At 35.1% G+C, this 26,377-nt stretch overlaps 1 pseudogene; it reads left to right on the top strand.

Annotated features, from left to right (window-relative positions):
- Nucleotides 1-12,266: 12,266 nt before the first annotated feature.
- LOC115506814 lies at nt 12,267-24,385 on the top strand (annotated as a pseudogene).
- Nucleotides 24,386-26,377: the final 1,992 nt, after the last annotated feature.

Here is a 26,377-nt window from a genome sequence, read left to right as displayed (position 1 = left end):
AACAAAAAATAATAATAATTTAAAAAAATGATGAGAGGTTAAGGAATCTCTTGGACGACATCAAATGAACAAACATGCATTGTAGGATTCCCAGAAGAAAAGACAGAAAAGTACAAAAACACTTATTAGAGGAAATAATAGCTGAAAATTTCCCCAACCAAGTGAAGGGAACATTCACGCTCAAAGAAGCACAGAAAGTTCCAAGTAATATTAACCCAAAAAAGAGCACACAATGACACATAATTAAAATATCAAAGTTTAAAGATAAATAATTTTAAAAGCCGCATGAGAGAAGCAAAACATTACCTGCAAGGTAAATCCTTAATAATATCAGCTGGTTTTCCAGCAGAAAATATTCAAGCTAGAAGGGACTGGCAATGTATATTCAAAGTGCTTAAAGGAAAAAAAAATCTACAGTCTACAATCAGGAATACTCTACCTGACAATCTTATTATTCAGATTTGAAGGAGAGATAAAAAGTTTCCCAGAAAAACACAAATTAAAAGTGTTTATCACCACTAAACCAGCCTTACAAAGGATGGTAAAGGGACTTATCAAAGTGGAAAATAAATGGCCATAATTACACATGAGAAAATTAGGAACAAAAAGTTATAAAATATGATAGCATACACATAAATGTGAGGGAGGTAGTAAAAAAAGGAAGTTTCTTTGGAATGTGTTTGTACTTAAATGACAACCAACTTAATATAGACTGCTGTATACTTAGGATGTTATATATCAATCCCATTGTAACTACAAATCCAAAAAATATAATAGATGCACACACACAAAAAAAACAATAAGGAGAAATAATGCCAAACATAACACTACAGAAACTCCTCAATCACAAAGAACAAGAGAAGAAAAAAGGAACAGAGAACAACTGCAAAAATAACCAGAAAACAATTAACAAAATGGCATTAAATACATACTTATCAATAATTATTTTAAATAAATGTCCTAAATGCTTCAATCCCAAGACATAGGTTATCAAAATGGATAAAACAACAAGACTAATGTATACGTGGCCTATAAGACACTCACCACAGATCCAAAGACACATACAGACTAAAAGTGAAGTTATGGAAAAACATATGCCATCGAAAATTGAAGTGAAGAAAAAGCTAAGGTAGCAATACTTATATCAAACAAAATAGACATTAAAACAAAGCCTGTTGCAAGAGATAAAGAAAAGAATTACATCGTGATAGAGATCAAACAAGGAAATATAAAAACTTCAAAAATCTTCACACACAATAATGACACAATAAATGCATATAGAAAATATTAATGGACATAAGAAAAGACACTGATGGTAATACAATAATAGGGGGCAGTTTAATGCCCCACTTACATCAATGTATAGATCATCCAGTCAGAAAATCAATAAGAAAACCTTGTCTTTGAATTTCACATTTCACCAGATGAACAAAACAGATATGTACAGAACATTCCATCCAAAACCAGTAGAATGCTTCACCAAAAACCATACTACATCTAGGAATAAACCTGACCAAATAGGCAAAAGATCTATACTCTGAAAAATATAGAATGCTTATGAATGAAATTAAAGAGGTCACAAAGAAATGGAAAACCATTCCATGGTCATGGATTGGAAGAACAAATATTGTTAAAATGTCTATACTACCTAAAGCAATCTACACAATTAATGCAATCCCTATTGAAGTACTACCAGCATTTTTCACAGAGCTAGAACAAACAATCCTAAAATTTGTATGGAACTATGATAGACCCCAAATAGCCAAAGCAATCTTGAAAAAGAAAAGCATAGCTGGAGGCATCACAATTCTGGGCTTCAGGCTATATTGCAAAACCATAGTCATCAAGACAGTATGGTATTGACACAAAAACAGACACACAAAGCAAGAAAGAATATCCAAGGGGGGGAGGGGGAAACAGTGTCCTCAAAAAATGGTGCTGGGAAAACTGGACAGCAAAATGCATAAGAATGAAACTGGACCACTTCTTACACCATATACAAAAATAAATTCAAAATGGTTGAAAGACCTAAATGTGAGACAGGAAACCATCAAAACCCTACAGGAGAACACAGGCAGCAACCTTTTTGACATTGACCATAGCAACTTCTTACTAGACACATCTCCAGAAGCAAGGAAACAAAAGCAAAAATGAACTATTGGGACTTCATCAAGATTAAAAACAAAAAAAAACAAAACAAAAACAAAACAAAACAACAACAACAACAAAAAACCTTCTCTGTAGAGAAGGAAAACAATCAACAAAACTAAAATAAGCCCATGGAATGGGAGAAGATATTTACAAGTGATATATATGATAAAGTATCCAAAATATGTAAAGAATTTATCAAACTCAACACCCAGAAAAACAAAATAATGCAGTTCAGAAATGGGCAGAAGACCTGAATAAACATTTTTCCAGAGAAGATGTTCAGATGGCTAACAGACACATGAAAAGAGGTTCAACATCACTCATTATGAGAGAAATGCAAATTCAAACCACAATAAGATACCACCTCATATATCTCAAAATAGCTAAAATTAACAACACAGGAAACAACAGATGTTGGCAAGGAATCAGGGAAATGGGAACCCTCTGGCATTGTTGGGAATGCAAACTGGTGCAGCCACTCTGGAAAACAACATGGAGTTTCCTCAAAAAGTTAAAAATAGAACTGCCCTATAATCCAGCAATTACAATACTAGATATTTACACAAATGATACAAAAATGCTAATTCAAAGGGACATGCACCCAGATGTTATAACAGCTTTATCAACAATAACCAAATTGTGGAAAGAATCCAAATGTCCATCAGCTGATAATTAGACAAAGAAAATGTGACATAGAGGCACCTGGGAGGCTGAGTTGGTTGGGCGTATGACTCTTGATTTCAGCTCAAGTCATGATCCCAGGATCATGGGATCAAGCTCTGCTTGGGATTCTCTCTCCCTCTGCCCCTCTCCCTGGCCCATGCGCACGCTCTCTCTCTCTCTCTCTCTGTCTCTCTCAAAATGATGTGATACACTCACACACACTACTACTCAGCTATAAAAAAATAATGAAATCTTGCCATTTTCATGATGTGGACAGAGCTAGAGTATATTATGTAAAACAAAATAAATCAACCAGAGAAAGAGAAACACCATATGATTTCTGTCATATATGGACTTTAAGAAACTAAGCAGATGAACACAGGGGAAGGAAAATAAAGAAAGGTCATTATACTTCCTTCTTAACCATAGACTCTTATCTACAGAGAATAAACAGTGTTGCTGGAGGTGAGGTGGGTGGGGATGGGCTAAATTAAACGGGTGATGGGTATTAAGGAGGACGCTTGTGATGAAACCTGAGTGTTATATATGTGATGAATCACTAAATTCTACTCCTGAAACCAACATTATACTATATGTTAACTAACTAGAATTTAAATAAAAATTTGAAACAAATTACCAGTAACCAATATACTTTCAAGTGCACATGGAAAATTATACAAGATAGATCACATGTTAGGCCACAAAACAAGTCTCAATAAATCTAAGATTGGCATCATAACATACCTTGTTTTTGACTCCAATAGTATGAAACAATAAGTCAATTACAAGAAAAAATTGGAAAAAAAAAACCAAAAACGCGGAGACTAAACAATATAGTAAGCAACCAATGATTCATGAAGCAAAGAAATAATAAAAAACATACAAGAAGGTAAATGAAAATGAAAACACAATGATCCAAAATCATTTGGATGCAGCAAAATCAGTTCTATAAGGGAAATTGATAGCGGTAAAGGGTTACCTCAAGAAACAAGATGTTGAGCATCTTTTCATATGTCTGTTAGCCCCTCACACTGGTCAGAGTGTCTAAAATTAACAACTCAGGAAACAACAGATGTTGGCAAGGATGTGGAGAAAGGGGAACACTCTTGCTCTGTTGGTGGGAATGCAAACTGGTGCAGCTTCCCTGGAAAACAGGGTGGAGGTTCCTCAAAAATTAAAAATAGAATTACCCTATGACTCAGCAATAGCACTTCTAGGAATTTATCCAAAGGATACAGGAGTCTTATTTGTAGGAGCACAGGTATGCCAATATTTATGGCAGCAACATCAACAATAGCCAAATTATGGAAAGAGCCCAAATGTCCATTAGCTACTGAATGGATAAAGAAGATGTGGTATGTATATACAATAGAATACTACTCGGTGATGAAAAAAATGAAATCTTGCCATTTGCAACAATGTGGATGGAACTGGAAGGTATTATACTAAGTGTAATAAGTCAGAAAAAGACATCATATGCTTTCACTCATATGTGTAATTTGAGAAACTTAATAGAAGACTATAGGGGAAGGGAAGGAAAAATAAGTTACAGAGAGGGAGGCAAACCATAAAGACTCTCAAATACAGAGAACAAACTTATGGTTGATGGGAATGGGGGGTTGGGAGGTGGGGGAAATGGGTGATGGGCATTGAGGAAAGCACTTGTTAGGATGAATCATGGGAATCTAATCCTGAAGCCAAGACTACACTGTACACACTGTATGTTAGCTAACTTGACATTAAATTATTAAAAACAAAAAAGAAACAAGAAAATGTTCAAATAGTTAATCTGATCTTACACATAAATGATGGGAAAAAGGGACAAACAAAATCCAAGGTGAGTAATAAAAAGGAAAAAAAAAACCCACAAAGATCAAGGCAGATATAAGTAGCATAAAGTCTAAAAACTGTAAAGACAAGAAAAGGAAAAAGTCAATCCTGCCAAGAGCTGTTTCTTTGAAAAGATAAACAAAATTAAAAATCTTTAGCCAGACTCAAGAAAAAAAGTGAAAATGCCCAAAAAATAAAATCAGAAATGAGAGAGAAGTGACAATTGAAACCACAGAAATACAAAGGGTTATAAAAGAATACTAAAAAAAATTATATATGAACAAATTGCACAATCGGGAAGTAATGAATGTATTTATAGTAACATATAACCTTTCAACACTGAATCAAGAAATAGAAAAGAAAAAAAAGAAATAGAACATTTCAATAGAAGAATTAACAGTAATGAAATTAAATCAATGATACTGATTAAAAAAATACTACCAAAAAATTTCCAGGACCATCTGGATTCACAGATGAATTCTACCAAACATTAAAAGAAGAGTTAATACCTATTCACCTCAATCTATTCCAAAAAGAAAAAAGAACCAAAAAAAAAGAAGAGCTTCTAAATACATTCTATGTGGCCAGCGTTACCCTGTACTAAAACCAGATAAAGACACAATAAACACACACACACACACACACACACACACACACACACAAACACAATAGGCCAATATCTCTGATGAACATAGATGAAATACTACTAAAAAAATATTAGCAAACCATATTCAACAATACATTAAAGGAATTACACATTACAATCATGTGGGATTTATTCTGGGTACACAAAGATTGTTCCATTATTGCAAATCAATCAATATAATATATGATATTAACAAAACCAAGGATTAAAAGCATATGATTACCTCAATAAATGTAAAAATACCATTTGACAAAGTACAGTATCCATTTATGATAAAACTCTCAACAAAGTGGCTTTAGGGTGATCATGCCTCAACATAATAAGAGACATATATGAAAAACCCATAGTTAACATTATATTCGATGGTGAAAACTTGAGAGGTTCTATTCTAAGATTAGGAAAAAGACAGGGATATCCAATGTCACCATTTTTATTCAACATAGTACTGGAAGTCCTACACACAGGTATCATACGATTTTACTCACATGTGGAATTTGAGAAACACAACAGATGAACATATGGAAAGGGAAGGGAAAATAAAATAAAAACAGAGAGGGAGGCAAACCATAAGAGAGTCTTAAATACAGAGAACAAACTGAGGGTTGCTGGAGGGGATGTAGATGGGGGGATGGGTTAAATGGGTGATGGGCATTAAGGAGAGCACTTTTGTGGATGAGCACTAGGTGTCCTATGTAAGAGATGAATCATTGGGTTCTACTCCTGAAGGCAAGAATACACTGTATGTTAACTAAATTGAATTTAAATAAAAAAAGACAAGCAATAACAAGTGTTGTCAAGAACTTTGACAAAAAGCTATTATTGTACACTGCTGGTGGAAATAGAAATTGATAGAGCTACTGTGGAGAACAATATGGAAGTTATCTAAAAATACAATTACCATATGATTAATTCTACTACTTAATTTTTATGAAAAGAAAACAAAAACACTAAATCAAAAATATATGTTCATCCTTAAGTATATTAAAGCATTATGTATATTAGCCAAGATATGGAAGGAAGCTAACTGTCCATGGATAGTTGATTGGACAAGGAAGATGTATATACATATACATATACATATACATATACATATACATATACACATATGGTATACACATGTACATATAGAAAAAAATGTTACATAGCCATAAAAAAGGATGAGATCTTGCCATTTGTGATAATGTGTAGAACTAACAGATATTATACTAAGTGAAATAAGTCAACCAGAGAAAGACAGATACCATATGATTTCACTCATATGTGGGATATAAACAACAAATGAGTAACAAAGAAAAAGCAGAATCGGATCTATAAATATACAGAAAAGAATTATGATTGCCAGAGGGGCGGAAAAAGGGGGATGGGCAAAATGTGTAAAGGGTATTGGGAGATACAGCCTTTCAGTTATGGAAAAAATAAGTCATAGTAATAAAAGGTACAGCATAAGGAATATAATCAATGATATTGTAATAGCATTGTGTGGTGACAGATGGTAGCTACATTTGTGGAGAGCATAGCATAATATATAAACTTACTGAATCACTGTGTTGTACCCTGAAACTAATGTAACATTTTGTCAATCATAGTCAAAACTTTTTAAAGGTAAACAATAAAAACAAATTGAAAATAAGGATTTAACCATTATTAAAAAATTATTTATAAATATGGACTATATAATAGTTTTATTTTTTGAAATAAAAGAATATTAAAATGTAGTTCAAAAGAAAATATTTTTTCTTTTTTTTTCCAAATTTTTATATAAATTCCAGTTAATTAACATATAGTGCATTATTAATTTCAGGAGTAGAATTCAGTGATTCATCACTTACATACAACACCCGATGCTCTTCATAACAAGTGCCCTCCTTAATACCCATTATCCATCTAGCCCATTCCCCACCCACCTCCTTCCATCAATCCACGTTTTGTTCCATATATTTAAGTGTCTCTCATGGTTAGTTTCCCTTTCTCTTTTTTCCCCACTCCCATATGTTCATCTATTTTGTTTCTTAAATTTTGTATATAAGTGAAATCATATGGTATTTTTCTTTCTCTGACTTATTTTGCTTTGCATAATACACTTAATACACTCTAGCTCCAAACATATTGCAAACGGCAAGATTTAATTCTTTCTGAAGGCTGAGTAATAGCCTTCAGATATACATCTTGATCCATTCATCAGTCCATGGACATTTGTGCTCTTTACATAGCTTGGCTATTGTTGGTAATGCTGCTATAAACATTGGGGTGCATGTACCCCTTCAAACCTGTATTTTTTATCCTTTTGGATAAATACCTAGTAGTGTAATTGCTGGGTCTTAAGGTAGCTCTACTTTCAACTTTTTGAGGAACCTCCATACTGTTTTCCTGAATGCCTGCCTGCACCAGTTTGCATTCACACCAACAGTGCCAGAGGGTTCCCCTTTCCCTGCATCCTTGCCAACATCTGTTGTATACTGTGCTGTTAATTTTAGCTATTTTCACAGATATGAGTTGGTATCTCATCATGGTTTTGATTTGCATTTCCCTGATAATGAATGATGTTGAGCATCTTTTCATACTTCTGTTGACCATCTGGATGTCTTCTTTAGAAAAGTGTCTATTCATGTCTTCTGCCCATTTATTAACTGGATTATTAATTAATATTTGGTGGGATGTTGATATATATATATGTATATATGTATGTGTATGTACATATATATATATATATATATAATTTATTGTCGAATTGGTTTCCATACAACACCCAGTGCTCATCCCAACAAGTGTCCTCCTCCATGCCCATCACCCACTTTCCCCTCTCCCCCACCCCCTATCAACCCTCAGTTTGTTCTCAGTCCTTAAGTGTCTCTTATGGTTTGGCTCTCTCCTCTGCAACTTTTTTTCCCCTTCCCCCCCGCCATGGTCTTCTATTAAGTTTCTCAAGGTCCACATATGAATGAAAACATATGGTATCTGTCTTTCTCTGCCTTATTTCACTTAGTGTAATTTGGATACTAACCCTTTATCAGATGTCAACTGCAAATATCTTCTCCCATTCGATTGCTTGTGTTTTAGTTTTCTGACTGTTTCCTTCTCTCTGGAGAAGCTTTTTATCTTGATGACATCCCAATAGTTAATTTCTGCTTTTGTTTCCTTGCCTCTGGAGATGTTTCTACTAAGAAATTGCAATGGTCAGTGTCAAAAAGCTTGCTGCCTTCTACTGTAAGGTTTTAATGGTTTCTGTCTCACATTTAGGACTTTCAACCATTTTGAATTTACTTTTGTATATGGTGTAAGAAAGTGGTCCAGTTTCATTCTTCTGCATGTTGCTTTCCAGTTTTCCCAATATCATTTGTTGAAGACACCATTGTTTTCCCCATTGGATATTCTTTCCTGCTTTGTTGAAGATTAATTAACCATATAGTTGTGGGTTCATTTCTGGTCTTTCTGTTCTGTTCCATTGATCTGTGTGTCTGTTTTTGTGCTAATACCATACTGTCTTGATGACTACAACTTTGTAATATAGCTTTAAATCTGGTATTGTGATGCCCTCACCTTTGGTTTTCTTTTTCAGGTTTGCTTTGGCTATTTGGAATCTTTTTTTTGTTCCATACAAATTTTAGGATGTTTGCTCCAGCTCTGTAAAAAATGTTCTTTGTATTTTGATGGGGATTGCATTAAATGTGTAGATTGCTTTAGGTAGTATAGACATTTTAACAATGTTTGTTCTTCCAATGCGTGAGCGTGGAATGATTTTCCATTTCTTTGTGTCATCTTCAATTTCTTTCATAAGTGTTCTATAGTTTTAAGAGTATAGATCTTTTACCACTTTTGTTAGGTTTATTCTTAGATTCCTAATTTTTTGGTGCAATTGCAAGCAAGATCGATTCCTTGACTTCTTTTTTGGCTGCTTCATTATTGGCATATAGAAATGCAACCAGTTCCTGTACATTGATTTCATATCCTGAGACTTTGCTGAATTCGTGACAATACTTCAGTTGACAGGTAAAATAGTTGTAGAAGTTTAAGGTGCAAAAATTTACACACCTGTGTTGTAAGTCACACAGATGAAAAGAATAACATCGGGAATTTAGTCAATAATATCTTAATAAGTACTTAATAAGTACTTAATAAGACCTAGAATCATTTACTTGAGTGCCTATACACTAGGGAAAGGAGAATATACAGTTACTTTGAGGAATATTGGACACAGTATCTGACTTGACATTGATATCCAGAGAACTGAAGCATCACCATCACGGTACCCTTAGTAAGGCCTTAGAGATGGGTTATGGGTTGAATTGTGTCCCTCAAATTTCTCTGCTGATATCCTAACTTTCAATACTTCAGAACATGACCTTTGAGGGAGAGTCTTTACAGAGATAAATGTTTAAATGAGGTCATTGGGATAAATCCCAATCTAATGTGATATGTCTCTTTATAAAAAATGGAAATTTGGACACAGAGACATATGTAGAGGGAGAATACCATTGTGAATATGAATGCATCCATCTACAAGCCAAGGAGAGTCCTTCCCTCACAGTCCTCAGAAGGAACCAACTTTGTCAACACCTTGATTATGTTTTTATAGCCTACAAAATGGTGAGAGAATAAATTTATATGGCTCAAGCCATTCAGTTTGTGGCAGCTTAAGTACCTGCCACTTTGGTAGGCTACCCTAGAAAACAAGTACATATGAACAGGTAATAAGTAGAGTCTTGGTTATGGCTCAGCTTATGATTGGTCTAATGGATGTTGCAAACCCAACCACTGGTCATTTCCTCAACTTCTAAGTGTATCATTTTCAGCTGTATACTTGGCAGTTGGAGTAACCCTCTATGTGGTCCATGGACTGTGGAGTAGTAGCTATTATAGTAATGAAATCAAATGGAAACCTTAGAAACTTCCTCTCCACCCTTTAGGAGAAACATAAAAGTATATATAGCATCCCTAGGTCCACTTGGAAATGATTTATATTACTTTTAAGGAGAAAAAGTATACAAGAATAACATTCCCACTCATAGCTCTGCTTAATTTGTCAGTTTGCCTACTGAGAAAACTGGATGAATCATGGAGAATGACTATAAACTACTACAAGTTCATCCAGGTAGTATTCCCAACTGTAGCTGCTCTGCTAGACATGGTACTGTTGCTAGATCAGCTTGGAAAGACCTCACATACACTGATTTGGGAAATTATTTTCTATTTATTCAGAAAAGGGAAACAGAAAACAGTTCACAATCATATGAGGCAATGATATGCATTTACAGTTTGCTGAGATCTATGTTAAATCTCCCATTCTTTCTCATAATATAGTCTAAACTATTCTGAAACATCTGTATACCCTATAGAATATTACATCAGTGGCATTATGCTGATTAGGCAGGATTATAAAAAAAATTGAAAAATATGCTGGAAGGCTTTATTAAGGGACATTTATTTCAGAGAATGGAGGACAAATAATAGAAATATTCAGGAACTTGCAATTTTACTAAAACTTTTAGTCCAGTGGTCAAAGACATGCTGAGACACTGCCCCTCTACAGAAAAAAAAAATTGTGTCTGGCATTTATTACTAAGCAGAAAGAAATACATTGTCTGGTGGTCTTCTTTGGATTCTGGAGTAACACAGTCCACACAAAAGAATACTGCTCCATTTGACTTACTGGGTGACACTAAAGGCTGACAGATTTCAATGGGGCCTTGAAACAGAAAAGGGCTTGATAATAAGCCCAAGTTGTGGTGTCAGTATCCCTGCTGCTTGTGGCACAGAATGAAGAAAATTCTCTGGTTTTGGAGGTGTAAGTGTTAGGAAAGGTGCAATGTGGTGTTTCTGACAGGTGCCAGTGTGAGAATCTCAATTAAAGCCCCTGGGTTTCTGAAGCAAAGCCATGGTGTCTATATCCAAGAATTACATGCCCTTTAACAGACAACTCTTGGCATGGTACTGGACTATAATAGAGACAAAATGTTTTACAATAGGATACCAAATGATTATGAATCCAGAACTGCCAATCATAATCCAGATTCTGTTGAAGAATTTTTCCTAATCAAAAAGTCATAAAGGCCCAGCAGCTATCCATCATAAAATGGACATGATCATTCTGGGATCAAGTCTAAGCAGGACCAGAAGTTATAAATAAATTTTATGAACAGGTTACACAGACCCCTATGTCATCCAACATACTTGCACTAGCACCCTCCCTCTGCTTACATCTGTGAATATTTGAATAAGGAGAGAAAGCCTGAATTTCATTCATAAATAGGTTGGTTTCGTTTGTGGGTTCAAGCTAAAAATATATGGTACCTACAATACAGCCACACTCAGGGATGGCCTTAAAGGAGTATAGTATCTAACCAGAGGATTCACTTCACAGTAAAGGAGAAGTGGGAGTAAACTGGCCAAGAGATTCACTGGTAATACATATTGCACTATCCAGAATCAACTGTCTTCAGAGAGAGCCTGAATGACCTATTGAAGGCATAATAAAATATTAACTTGGGTGCAATACTCTTCAAAATTGAGTGACATTCCTTAAGATGCAGTGCATGCATGAAAACAGCAACTTCTATGTAATGGTGTGCCTTGAATAGGGAGAGCATATGTGCTTAGAAATGAAGTGATATACTAAGGAGTGGCCTCACTTACTATCCCTCTCAATGGCTCACTAGAGCTTGAGTTCTTCTTGTTACATCAGTTCTGGCCAATGTAGTGTTATAAGTCCTAATCCTCCTAAAAGGAACATATTCTTGCCAGGGGAAATAACAATAGTCCCAGTGAAGTGCAAGTTATGTCTATTGACAGGGAACTTTGGACTCCTTATGTTTAGAGGCCAGCTATTGTGAAGAAAAATCACCACCTTGACAGGGTAATTTAACCTGATCAGCAAGAGGAGATAGAATTCCTTTTTACAATATAAGAGAGAAACAATATCTGTGAAAGGCACATGATCTCTTGGTACTGTGGTACTTGGTACTTCCATTTTTTACTATGAATGGAGTTTGAAGAGGGTATGATTACTAGGGTCTCAGACCCTTCTGGAATGAAATTCGAGGTTGTACCACCAGGTAAGGCAGCAAGATCTATAGAAGCAATACCTGAGGATGAAGAGAAAGAATGGACAGCATAGGAAGTCAGCCAATTGTGGCCCTAACATCAACAACAGTGATGAAGGCTATTGTTTTTCCACTTTTCTCCCTAAGAAGAAGTCCACAGGAGCGTTGGAGGGATGAGTATGGATAGAGAAATTAATCTGTGTAGTGACTGAGTTTGCTGCTCAGATCTCACTTCAAGAAAGATTGGGGCGCCTGGGTGGCTCAGTCGGTTGAGCCTCCGACTTCGGCTCAGGTCATGATCTCGTGGTCTGTGAGTTCCAGCCCTGCATTGGGCTCTGTGCTGACAGCTCAGAGCCTGGAGTCTGCTTCTGATTCTGTGTCTCCCTCTCTCTCTCTCTGCCCCTCCCCGACTAATGCTCTCTCTCTGTCTCAGAAATAAACATTAAAAACCTGCATATCAAGATAATCCCTTCTTTAAAAAAAAAAAAGAAAGATTGTGCTATGAGGAGTGTAGATACTGATAGCCTCAAGCTACTGAAAATTTAGAATCCACCAGTGTGCAAGCCAGGGCCACTCTTTCACTGGATTGCTTCCAGCTAATGATTTAGCACCATGGGGGTACAAAGGTCAGGATATTCCTTACCAACACAAACTCTTCTAAAGAGCAGTATTTACTCATGGCTTTTCACTGGCCTGGTTGAGACTCTCTGAGCTGCATCACAGTCTCAGGCTCTTCCTTCCAGCTTTCCTTTTTCTTTCTCTTTTAACATGGGTCACAACTGCATGGTAATCTGAAGATTCTCCCTACCTACTCACTCTTTCTCCTTTTCTCCTTTACCTTTCACCACTGTTTCCCTTAGTAAGTCATTTATATTTTTCATTACCCCTTAGCTTGTAATTCCTGGAGGATCGCTGGTGCTCTAGGGTAGAAGTCCAGAGAGACATTTCAGGTGGAGGGTAAATTCTCTAGCTGCCATTTGCCAACTGTTTTGGAAGTATTTTACCAACATTTACAGATCTATCCTTGTGTACTGGCTGAATATTGGTATTGGGTCTAAATTTCATCCCTGTTTCTCATTTATTTCTCCAACATCACTTATTATTTATAGGTAATTGCTTTTATTATTTTATTTTATATCATTCAAGAGCTTCTTTTAGGAAATACAGGTACACACACACTCACACACACACACATGCATTCTCTCTTCTGTCTTTTAAAAAATACTATAGCTTATATAGCATATAGTCTCTTATTCACCTTGATTTTTTTCACTAAAACTTAAGTAAAAGATCTTTCCATCTCACTACATAGAGAGCTTCTTTATTCCTTTTCAGATTCATGTGGCATTCCATTACAATGAAATACTGTTATATATTCAACCAATCATTTAATGACAGATAAATGGACTGTTTTTAAACTTTTCATATTTACAATGTTGCAATAAAAAAACTTTTTTGTGTCATTTAAGGAATGTGTAAAGTTATCAAATGGGTTAGAAAAATGACACCTCTTTAAGAATTGGATCTGAAATGTAGTAATTTCTGAGTAAATGGAGGACAAGATTATAACAAAAGGCAGAAATCAGACTGTATGGAATGAAGGAGTTCTCCATATTTATATCTGTCTATAGCTCTATCTATATATTTGTTGTTTCAATAGATAGGATATTTGTGTTCTCTCAAAATTCATATATTAAAATCTTAATCCCCAATGTGGTGGCATTAGAGTGGGGCTTAAGACCCCAAAGGTAGAGCCTTTGAGAAGTGCTTTGCGGGAGCAGAGCCCTCAAGAAAGGAATTAGTGTTTTTATAAAAGAGAACCCAGAGCTCCCTAGTCCCCTTCCACTATGTGAGGACACAGTGATAAGGGAGGTCTATGAACCAGAAGGTAGGCTCTCACAAGACCCTGAATTTTCTGGTTCCTTGATCTTGGACTACCCAGCCTCTAGAATTGTGAGAAATAAATTTGTTTATGAGCTACCCAATTTATGGTATTTTTGTTATAGCAGCCAAGACAGACAAAGACGATTATCTACTCTAATCTAATCTAATCTGACTTCGGATTAGACTGTCTTTCTTTCCACACCCCTTTACAGCTTTCAGGAATAAACATTACAAGCATATTTATGGAAATATGTAAAATAATTGACAAATATGTGTTATTCTTTCAGGGTAACTTGCAGATTATCATTAAATAAAGTAATAAACTAAAGAAAAAGTGTCTAAAGTAAATGATTACATTTAGAGGTCTATATGTATGTAGGAAGTGGGGGTTACTCTCTACATATATCTCTTTATTTCTTTTAAGGGTGTAAAAGATATGATTCTTTCCTTCCATTATCTGTTTACTTTTTCTTAACGCTAAGAAAAGGTAGATAAAACAAAACATGATAAATGTATTCAAAGGGAGACTGTAAAGTTTTAACCTAAACTTAGAAATGGTTTCTAATTAAAATTTCAGAATATGGGGTAAAATGCTACAGCATTTTGGCTTGAATAGTTCAAGCATTTAATAAAGCATGTACCACTAAAATTACCTCTATAAATTATACACAAAAAAATCAGCTCCCGGTGTAAGCGTTAAATTGTAGTGTAGGGCTAACCTGTAGCCTTGAGAAATAACAGCTCTGTTTGGATACTGTAGGTTAAGAGATAACAGCCTTGTCCTATCAATCAAGGGAACAAATGTTCAAGGAAAATCAACTGGATTAGTGTTTGATTGGATTGGGGCAAGGGCTTGTCTGAACTGTTTCCACCCCCATCTGGGAACTATTTCTTTGTTCTGTTCCCAGGTGGTGATAAGACGATGTGGTAGGCTATAAAAACTCTGTACCCCGGCTGTTCAAGGCCACACTCTGATCAAGAGTGTCGTCCCGATCTGTCAGCCTTGCCTCTCATTGCAATAAACTTTGTTGTGATTGTCACTGGTGCCTGTAGCATTCTGTTTCAGGAGTCATGTGGATGCAACACTGGGATTCATGGAAGACTTGTTTTTATTTATTACAGTTCCACACAAGTAGAAATGATCATTTGGGAGTAGCCAGTGTTTACTGTGGTAAGGCCATTCTGTGAAACCAAGTGCTCAGTTGTTCTTTTTTTTTTTTTTTTTTCTTTTTCTTTTTCTTTAAAGCAGTTTATGAATCCACTTTGCTTCAGGCTGAGGAATAAAGTAAAAAAAGGAAAAAAAAAGAAAATAAAAAGTAAAATATTATTTATCTATTAATTATGGAGAGTTCCTGGTTTTTTAGAGACCACACCAAAACACATAATGTCACAAGTGAAAGGAACTTGAATATCATTTTTATTATTTCTTATTAAAAATGCAGGTCCCTGGACTCCACCCCAGACTTATCAAGTCGAAGTCTGAGATGGAGTCAGAAATTTGCATGTTCAACAACTTCCCTGGGTGCTCCTAATGTTCACCAAAAGGTGAGAAGTACTGAATACTCATCCAACAATAAGGATTTGTGTTGGAACCAAGTTCTATCCAAGTACATTATGTATCTAAGATGTCACAACTATTTTAATAGACCAGAACTTTTGAAATTGATAATATAAAAACACAAAAAATAGTTAACAATAATGGAAAGTCACTTCAAATTCCACCCTACTGATATAAATATATTCATATTTGCATATTACTATCTTTGTTCAGAAACATGCAGATTTTTGCTTAGTTGTGATCCCATAGTATTTTTTTCCTGTTTTTATCTCTTAAAAGTATAATATGAACTTTTTCCTTTAATTATCAAGGTTTTATAATTATTTCAATGAATGCATATGATTATATATATTTTACTAAACCATTCTCCTAATTTGATACCTTTAGTTTAATTCCAAAGTTTTTCCTTTATAGACTGTATTGTAATCATTGTCTTTATTCCTAGAGTTTGTTTATCCATCTGCTGATATTTTTATTACAATACATTTCAAGTAATGGGATTACTGAGTCAAATAGTATTACCACATTTACGACTCTTCCTTCATAGTTCCATATAATTCTAGAGGAAGGTTAAACCAGTTTACACTGTTCTTTTGCGTCAGCAGTGAATAAAAGTACCACCATCCTTAAAGCCTCAAGAACTCTGTGAGATATATATGTAAGATATCTTAAACACATAATACATATAAAATTTGTTATATTTATATAATTTATGTATGTATTATTATATCTTTACTTCATTATTATATGAGAAATGATCTCATAGGATTGTTTTCATTACTAACCATGGTCAATATATTTTTTTTTATTTTCAAATGTTTTATTATTATTTATTTTTGAGAGAGAGACAGAGCACGAGTGGAGGAGGGGCAGGGAGAGAGGGAGACACAGAATCCAAAGCAGGCTCCAGGCTCCGAGCTGCCAGCATAGAGCCTGACATGGGGCCTGAACTCACGAACCATGAGATCATGACTTGAGTTGAAGTCAGATGTTTAACTGACTGAGCCACCCAGGCACCCCATAGTCAATATTTTTTTATAATTTTATTTCTTATATTTATTTATTTCCTCCTGTATAAATTATGTTTCTATTTCTTGGCCATTTATTATAGGTACATTTATTTTACTATAAGAAATGTGTCTTATTACTCACACTCTTGATTTATAGTTCAGTATTTTTTTCTACATCATACTTCTCAAATAATTAGGATGAAGTGTTGACTGTGTGTAGCCTAAAATACAGATAGGATAACTTTCATCTACATATAGTGGTTTAAGAGAATTACTGGAAATGCCACTTTCTAAAGCATTTCACATTACCTCAAGTCCAAATATTTGACATTCATTCATTTATATTTTGGCTTTAAGAGTTTTAAATGCTTCTGTTAAACCATAGTTAATACTTTAAGGGTGACTACTATGGACTGAATGTTTGTGTGTCCCTAAAATTCATATTCTGAAACCTTAATGCCCAATATGATGATATTTGAAGGTAGAGAATTTTAGGGGGTAATTAGGTTTAGATGAGGTCCTAAGGGTGGAGTCCTCATGATGGGATTGGTCCCCTTATAAGAGAATGAATAGACCAGATCTCTTTCTATGCCATGCAATGATATATAAAGAAAGTGGTGTCTATAAGCCAAGAAGAGGTCTTTTATCAGAACTCAGCCATGCTTATACCCCAATCATGGACTTCTAGACTATCAAATTGTGAGAAATATGTGTTAAGTCACCCACTGTATGGTATTTGTCATAGCAGCCTGAGCTAAGATAGTATGAAATTATTTTGACAATTCAGGGAATAATAAGTGGCAGAATTTTTTCCGTATGAGAAAGATTTTTGAGTTTCTGGGACTTTCCATAAGATGAAACATTGTCTAAAGAAGGGATATCTTGGCATTAAAGTTTGTTCTTGACAGCCAAATGTCTACAAGAAGAAATCAAAACTAATGGAGACTGAGGAGAAATAAGTAGACTAGTTGCATTTTTGAAGCACAGCAAAGCAACAGCATATCAACACAGTTATGCAATAAAGGAAAAAAAATCTTTTGAAACTACACTATTAAAAATCATAGGCCTTTGTTCACCTTATTTCCATTTAATTTATAGTTTAATATCAAAAAGAAAACCTGTGTAGATGCATCACAATAATCTATTGTGGCTTTTATGCCCCTTAGGCTTTAATTATGTTTACTATGTGAGTTGCCAACCCTGTGTCTCTACCATCATTCACTTTGTCTGGATTCTTCCTGGAAATTCTATGTTTCACTTCAGTTAATATCACCTTTCAATATCATACTCTTATCTTGTATCTAATGATAAAATTTTATAGCCTGGTTCTCCTATTAACTAGTTGAGTGTACTTGGATACAAATTTCTCCACTGTCTTTGCCTTTCAAAATGTTTCTTATCTTTCATGATCCAGGTCAAATATCACCTTAATAGTTATTTGACAGCTTTTTTTTTTACCCTTTTTTAATGAATGAATGGATGAATGAATTAATGAATCAATGAATCAATGAATGTATTTATGAACTGGGCACACTAAAAATTATACTATCTAGTATCATCTGGATTTTTAAAACTGCCCAGCAATTATTTTATTCATTTCTTCCTATTTTTTAAATCAATGTCACACTAATTTTCTTGTTCAATAAATATCAGGTGCCAGCCACTTTCTTGGGAATTTGGGATATATTAGTAAACAAAACAAAGAGCTTTGCCCTCACAACGATTACATTATATATTATATTATATGTTATATGTATAATACATTATATATTATATATTACATTATATATAATATACATATTATATATATGTGTATATATATATACATATTCATATTTGTCAAACTACTGCCACAATCACTCCCAAACATTTCAATCACTCCCAAAAGATGCTATGTATCCCTTGATTGCAAGTTTTAAGGAGACGTGATGTGTTTTAACATGATGTGATGTATGTTTTCTACAGGAGAGAGTTAACAGTGGCTGGGACCAGGGAGGTAGCAGTGTAGTTGATGAAAGGTGTTCATATTTTAGATATTTTTTGAGTAAACCAGATCTAACAAGGATTGTAAAAGAAAAAGAAAAATCAAGATGTCTTTGGTATATCCTAACCTTCTTCTTTTTTTTTTTTTAACTTTTTTTTTTAACGTTTGTTTATTTTTGAGACAGAGAGAGACAGAGCATGAACGGGGGAGGGTCAGAGAGAGGGAGACACAGAATCTGAAACAGGCTCCAGGCTCTGAGCTGCCAGCACAGAGCCCGACGCGGGGCTCGAACTCACGGACCGCGAGATCATGACCTGAGCCGAAGTCGGACGCTTAACCAACTGAGCCACCCAGGTGCCCCAATCCTAACCTTATTCTTGATCTTAATTTTTGATCTTAATTTGTCTTGACTTAATGGGAAAGTATGACATTTTCTATCAGTTTTTTATAGATAGCTATTATCAAAAGAAGACAATTCTCTATTCTTTTTTTTTAGTTTTTATTTAAAGTCTATTTAGTTAACATACAGTTTAATATTAGTTTCTGGTATACAGTATAGTAATTCAACAATTCCATACAACACCTAGTGCTCATCACAAGTGCACTCCTTAATCTCAATCACCTATTTAACCATACACTCACCCATCTCCCTTCTGGTTACCATCACTTTGTTCTCTATAGTTCAGAGTCTGTTACTTGGTTTGTACCTCTCTCTCTATTCTCCACTTTGCTCATTTGTTTTGTTTCTTAAAATCCATATGTGAGTGAAATCATTTATTTATCTTCTGACTTATTTTGCTTGCATAATATTCCCCAGCTCCATCCATATCGTTGCAAATCACAAAATTTTTCTTGTGTGAAAACTTGTTTGTCCTGATATTCAGCACCAAAGCAACAAATCGAAAAGTGCCTAGACCATGAATGACAAAGACACATTTACTAATTTTAAGCAGCTTCCAGACAGGTAGAAACCTGCAAATATGTTATCAGGTGGCAGAAGCACTGGAGAGTGTCATTTTTGCAATATCATCTTGACTTGCTGCTGATAATGGCAATGATACCGATTTTTGATTCTCTTCCTCTAGCCTGTTAACATCAGTGGTCTTGTGCTGCCTATCCTTCACTGTAATCAGAATGTATGAGTACCCCATGCCCCACCCAACGTGCAGGATACCCAAGCAATAATAGGGCCGAGTGCCCAAGCACCCCAACCCATGCAGAGACCAAGGCACAACAAGGGTGGGTAAGCACCCTAGGCCCTGCACTACCCACACAGAAACCAAGCCAAAGCTAAGTTGAGAAAGGGCCTCACATCCTGCCATCCCTATGTAGTGGAAATGCCACAACTGGGTTAGTTAGTACCTTGAGCCTCACCCAAACCATTCAGAGACTTGAGCCACAGTTTGGGAAAATGCCCTTAGATTCACATTCCCTGTGCAACATACTAGCCACAAACTGAACAAATGAGTGCCCAAAGCCCTTGCCTACCCCACACAGAGACCAAGAAACAATGAGATGAGCAAGTGGCCAAAATTATACTCTCCTTGTGCAGGGGTTGAGTTACAAACAGTTCAAGAAAAGGCCTCATGCTTCACCATCTCTGTACAGCAGCTGTAGCCTTATCACAACCCATGGGTATGTGCAACCCACAAGAAGTACAACTATAGAGTACCTGGCTCTGGTAGCCAAGGAAGATTGCATTTCAGGACCACACGTTTCAGCTTCTACACAATACTTCTCCTTCAATAGTGGGGGGGTGGTGGCCATTTTGCCTAATACAATACAAACACAGATAGGCAAAATGAGGAAACAGGAAAATGTTCCAAATCAAAGAATAAGGCAAATTTCCATATTAAACTTAATGAAATGGAAATAAGCAATCTGATAAAGCATTCGAAGTAATGGTCATAAAGATGCTCATTGATCTTGGGAGAAGAATGGATGAACATAGTGAGAACTTCAACAATGTAATAGAAAATATAAGAAAGTGCCAAACAAATTATAACTGTACTGAAAAATACATTAGAGAGGTTCTACAACACAATGAACAAAATAGAAGTATGAATTTGTGGGCTGGAATATAGAGCAATGGCAAACACCCAGAGCACCAAAAGGGGAGAAAAAAAAAAGACATCTGGATAACATCAAGCAGAATGGGAGAAGGGAAAGAGAAAGGGACACAGAAAATATCTCAAGAAATAAGTGCTAAGATGTCTCTAATCTGGGACAGTAAAACATACATACAGGTTCACAAAGCCCCAAGAGTTCCAAATAATATGAAACCAAAGAGAAACACACTGGGACACATTTTAAAATGGTAAAAGTTAAGGACAAAAAGAATTTTAAAAGCACCAAGAGTAAAGCAACTTACTACATACAAGGGAAACCCCATAAAGCTATCGGCAGATTTTTCAGCCGAAACATTATAGGCCAGAAAGGAGTAGCATGACATATTCTGAAGTGCTGAAAGAGGAAAACTGCAAACCAAGAATCCTCTGCCTAGCAAGTTTATTATTCAAAATTAAGATTTACAAATTGTTTTCCAGATAAGCAAGAACTAAAGGAAATTTTCACCACTAAATCAGCTTTAAAAGAGATGTTAAAGACATTTCTCTGAGCTAAAATGGACAGGCATTAGTGAGTAATAAGAAAACAGAGAAAAGCAAAAACCTCACTGGAAAGGATAAATAAATAAATGTTCAACCACATATAAAGTTAAGTATGATGGGTAAAATAAAAGTAGTAAAATTAAAAATACAATAATTAATTAAGGGATATATAAAATAAAATTATATAAAGTGTGTTTTCAAAATATTTTTGGGTGATATGAGTAAATATTTGGAATGAGTACAAAATTAATATCAACTTAAAATAGAGTATAACAAATAGAACAAAGTGAGGGTTTCTCGAGGGGAGGTGGATGAGGGGATGGGCCAAATGGGTGATGGGCATTAAGGAGGGCATTTGTTGGGATGAAGACTAAGTGCTATATGTAAGTGATGAATCACTGGGTTCTACTCCTGAAACCAATACTACACTGTATGTTAACTAACTTAAATTTAAATAAATAAATTTTAAAAAGACTACAATATACCTAAGATATTTTATTTTATATGAAACTCACAGTACTACAAACAGCAACAACAATGAAAAAAGCTTATAGTGAATACAAGAAAGACAATGAGAAAAGGATCTAAACATAATACGAAAGAGGAGGAGGAGCCAAGATGGCGGAACAGCATGGAAGGTTTTTGTGTGTCTCGCATCCATGAAATACAGCCAGACCAACACTAAACCATCCAACACACCTAGAAAACTGGAGGTTTAACCCAACAATCTGCACAACCTGAAACACAGAATTCAGCAGGTATGTGGCACAGAGAGGTGAACTTGGGGACAGAGAAGCTGGTGGCAGGCAGAGAGCCGCTTTTGCAGTCAGAGAGAGGATGGAGAATTGGGGGTGGGGAGAACACAGGAAAACACAGGAAACACAAGGGAGATCTTGGCATTAAAGTTTGTTCTTGACAGCCAAATGTCTACAAGAAGAAATCAAAACTAATGGAGACTGAGGAGAAATAAGTAGACTAGTTGCATTTTTGAAGCACAGCAAAGCAACAGCATATCAACACAGTTATGCAATAAAGGAAAAAAAATCTTTTGAAACTACACTATTAAAAATCATAGGCCTTTGTTCACCTTATTTCCATTTAATTTATAGTTTAATATCAAAAAGAAAACCTGTGTAGATGCATCACAATAATCTATTGTGGCTTTTATGCCCCTTAGGCTTTAATTATGTTTACTATGTGAGTTGCCAACCCTGTGTCTCTACCATCATTCACTTTGTCTGGATTCTTCCTGGAAATTCTATGTTTCACTTCAGTTAATATCACCTTTCAATATCATACTCTTATCTTGTATCTAATGATAAAATTTTATAGCCTGGTTCTCCTATTAACTAGTTGAGTGTACTTGGATACAAATTTCTCCACTGTCTTTGCCTTTCAAAATGTTTCTTATCTTTCATGATCCAGGTCAAATATCACCTTAATAGTTATTTGACAAGATATTAGCCAACTGGCTCCAACAATATATTAAACAAATTATTCACCACGACCAAGTGGGATTTATACCTGGGTTGCAAGGTTGTTTCATATCTGCAAAACAATTAACGTGATTCATCGCATCAATAAAAGAAAGGACAAGAACAATATGACCCTCTCAATAGATGCAGAGAAAGCATTTGACAAAATACAGCATTCTTTCTTGATACAACCCCTCAACAAAGTAGGGATAGAAGGAGCATACCTCAAGATCACAAAAGCCATACATGAAAGACTCAACACTAATATCATCTCCCATGGGGAAAAACTGAGAGCTTTGCCCCTAATATCAGGAACAAGACAAGGATGTCCACTCTCGCCACTGTTATTCAACAAAGTATTGGAAGTCTTAGCCTCTGAAGTCAGACAATACAAAGAAATAAAGAAAATTCAATACTTACTATTCCCAAATTATCCCAAAAATGGAATAAAAAGTAGCAGTGCCAAACTTATTTTAAGAGGCAAGTATTATTCTGATACCAAAAGGAGAGAGAGAGAGAAAGAAAGACACAAACAAACAATTGGGCCAATATTTCTAAAGAACTTAGATTTAAAAATTCTCAAAAACCTATTAGCAAATTGAATTAAACAATATATTAAAAGAATAATACATGGTCAAATTAGATTATTTCGGGGATTCAATGATGGTTGAACATATGAAAATCAATCAACATGATATTCCACATTAAAAAATGAAGGATTAAAAAGTACATGATTAGTGACAGTACTGGAGAAGGAAGTTGGAAGCCACTGTAGTAGCCTCTGGAGGAGCAGGCAACGTTGATCTGTGGTCTAGAGGCCATTATCCCTAACTGGGAAACCCAGGAAATCTCCACAGGGACTACTCTAATGGCTGAGCAATTTGATGGGGTCGTGATTTTGGGAGCCCACTCCATAACAACCACTGGGTCCTATATTGCCAGTTGAGTGACTGATAGGCTGACCCTTATTCATGACTGTATTTTTTGCTGCCACTAAGGCTCAGCAGCTTATATGCAGGCAGTAGGTGATGCTGTCAGTTATCAGTTTGATTTCCACAGCACCGAGCTGAATGAGCCTCCTATGGTACACACAGCAACCAGCCTCTTTTAGGAGATGTGTTAATGGTATCTAGAAGACCTGATGGCAGGAATCATCATTGCAGGCTGGTAACCCCAAGAAGGAGGCCAGTTGTACTCAGTGCCCATTGTAGGTATGATGCTAAGGCAGTCCTTTGCCACTGGGGGTTCTGGGAGCTCATATACCTATGGCTATTGGAAAGCATGACCAAGGAAGAGTGTCTGGAATTCACTGCCAATGATATTAATTTGGTCATGGAATGGGTGGTTCCAGTGGAGGGGTGATTTGCCTGGAAGCCATTGCAGAATAAAGGGTAGAGCAGAAGGTACTTTTGGGAGCCTAGATTCCCAAACTCACCATTACCACATCCACAATTCCTAGAATTCTAGGATACAATAAAAGACACACAATTGTGATGGAAAATTCGCTAAAAATTTCATCAAAAAAGAAAAAAGTATGATCATTTCTATAGATGCAGAAAAAGCATTTGACAAACTTCAACGTCAATTTATGATAAAAATTCACAACAAAGTGTTTATAGAAGGAATGTACTTCAACATATAAAAGCCATATATAATAAACCCACAGCTAAGATACTCAGCAGTGAAAAGCTGAAAGCTTTTCCTCTAAATCAGAAACAAGAAAAGTAGGCCTGCTCTCAGCACTTTTATTCAACATAGTATTAAAGTCTTAGTTGCAGCGATTAGGAAAGAAAAAGAAGTAAAAGGTATCCAAATTGAAAAAGAAGAAGTAAAATTGTCACTATTTGAAGATGACATGAAAATGAATTCAGTAACATTACAGGATACAGAATTAATATACAGAGATATATATCTATACACTAAAATGAACTATCAGAAAGAAAAATTAAGAAAACAATCCCTTTTACAATAACATCAAAATAATAAAATACTCAGGAATAGATTTAACCAAGGAGGTGAAACTCTTATATTCAGAAAACTATGGCATTGTAAAAGTGATTAAAGACAACACAAATAAGTGAAAATATATTTTGTACTCATGGACAGGAAGAATTAATATCTTTAAGATATCTATACTACCCAAAGAGTTAATATCATTAAAATATCTATACTAACCAAAGCAATCTAAAGATCCAATACAATCCCTACAAAATACTAATGACATTTTTACAGAATTACAGTAAATAATCCTGATATTTGAAGTAAACTACAATGGATACTTAATAGCCAAAGAAATCTTGAAAAATAATAAATCTGGAAATATTAGATGCTACATGATTCTGAACTACACTACAAAACTATAATAATCAAAAGTATATGGTACTGGAACCAAAAGAGGCACGTAAGTTAATGGAACAGAATAGATACCCAAAAAATAAACTCGTTTTCTGTGATCAATTTATCTACAACAGAGGAGGCAAGAACATATAGTGGGGGGAAATAAACCAGAATTTTTAATAAATTGTGTGCAAAACTAAACCACATTCTTACAGTGAATACAAAAATAAACTCAAAGTGAATTAAATATTTAAATGTAAGGCCTGAAACCAAAAAAATTCCTGGATGAAAATACAAACAGTAAGTTTTTTTGCATTGATCTTACCAATATTTTAGTGGATGCATTTCCTCAGACAAGGACAATTAAAGCAAAAATGAATAAATGAAACTACAGCAAACTAAAATCTTTTGCACAGTGAAGGAAACCAACAACAAAATAAATAATCTACTAAACAGGAGAAGACACCTGGGGTTGATATCCAAAAGATATAATGATCTTGTACAGCTCAATAGTAAAAGAAAAAAAGGCTAATTAAAAATTGGCATGCAACCTGAATAGACACTCTTCCAAAGAAGTCAACAGGCAACAACCGGGAGATGGCCAACAGGAAGATCAAAACATGCTCAATATCACTAATCATCAGGGAAATGCAAATAAAAACTTTAAGGACACACCAACTCATGCCTGCCAAAATGGTAATTATCAAACAAACAAAAAGCAAGAAATAACAAGTGTTGGGGAGGGTGTGGAGGAATGGGAATCTTTGTGCACTGTTGGTCAAAATATAAATTGATGCAGCCACTATGAAAAACAGTATGGAGTTTCCTCAAAAAAAAAAAAAAAGATTCAATTACCATGTGATCCAGCAATTACACTTCTCATTATTTATCCAAGGAATGTAAAAAACACTAATTCTAAAAGATAGATGTATTCCTTTGTTTATTATAGCTTTATATACAATAATCAAGATATGGAAGCAACCTAAGTATCCATTAATAATAAATGGATACAGAATGTATCACAAACACACTGGAATATTATTCAGCCATACAAAAGAATGAAATCCTGCCAAATCCAACAACATGCAATCACGTAGAGGATATTATGCTAAGTGAAATAAGTCAGAGAGAGGCAAATGACATGATTTTTACTTATATGTGGAATCTAAAAATAAGTCAATAAAGCAAGACAG

Source organism: Lynx canadensis, chromosome X (assembly GCF_007474595.2).
Source record: "Lynx canadensis isolate LIC74 chromosome X, mLynCan4.pri.v2, whole genome shotgun sequence".
Classification (NCBI taxonomy): domain Eukaryota; kingdom Metazoa; phylum Chordata; class Mammalia; order Carnivora; family Felidae; genus Lynx; species Lynx canadensis.
Note: the sequence above shows the minus strand (reverse complement) of the source record. Positions and strands in the feature narration are given on the sequence as shown.